At 35.0% G+C, this 552-nt stretch overlaps 1 protein-coding gene and 1 pseudogene across 1 annotated transcript in view; one reads left to right on the top strand and one right to left on the bottom strand.

Annotated features, from left to right (window-relative positions):
• The window catches only part of LOC107694002 (uncharacterized), a 108,108-nt pseudogene that overhangs the window by 69,952 nt on the left and 37,604 nt on the right, over positions 1 to 552 (top strand).
• Positions 1 to 552, bottom strand: part of LOC107694005 (uncharacterized) — an 11,804-nt gene that overhangs the window by 8,187 nt on the left and 3,065 nt on the right. The gene's annotated exons all lie outside the window — the stretch shown is intronic.

Raw genomic sequence — 552 nt, 5'->3', positions numbered from 1 at the left:
CTCTTATAATTGTGGCATCACCGTTTAGTGACGTCATTGAATGTTCCGGGAAAACTTAAGTTGTATTTTCAGTGTCGATCACAGCGCCTTTTAATTGCTGTTTTGGATCCGGCAATTATTCATTTACAAATTAAGCACTGCATGTATCCAATTTTTCTTATGAATGTAAAAGATACATAGAAATATGGTTGTATGAACCAGCAACAAGACACACCCTTTGAGGTTAAAATGTCAGACTCTGTGTATTTTCAATTAATTTATTCACATTTCTGAATTTTAAACTCAGTCAAAGCAACTGCAGTGTGTTCCTCTAGGGGGCGGTGTACTGCACATCTTAATAAGCTTTTTCTCAATTTTTACTTTTCAATAAGTCTTTTCGTCTTATACTTATGTGAATATAATTGACGCGCTACATGTAAACGATATTCTTTGTTGTATTTTCCTGTCAAAATAACAATAACATAATTCCTTTGGAATTCCTCAGCTTTTAAGAACTGCCGGGTTCTCCGGTAGTGGGAGGAACTAATGCACAAATGACAATCTCATTGACTA

The sequence above is a fragment of the Sinocyclocheilus anshuiensis genome, unplaced genomic scaffold (assembly GCF_001515605.1).
Source record: "Sinocyclocheilus anshuiensis isolate Anshui unplaced genomic scaffold, SAMN03320099.WGS_v1.1 scaffold2340, whole genome shotgun sequence".
In the NCBI taxonomy this organism is placed as follows: Eukaryota; Metazoa; Chordata; class Actinopteri; order Cypriniformes; family Cyprinidae; genus Sinocyclocheilus; species Sinocyclocheilus anshuiensis.
Note: the sequence above shows the minus strand (reverse complement) of the source record. Positions and strands in the feature narration are given on the sequence as shown.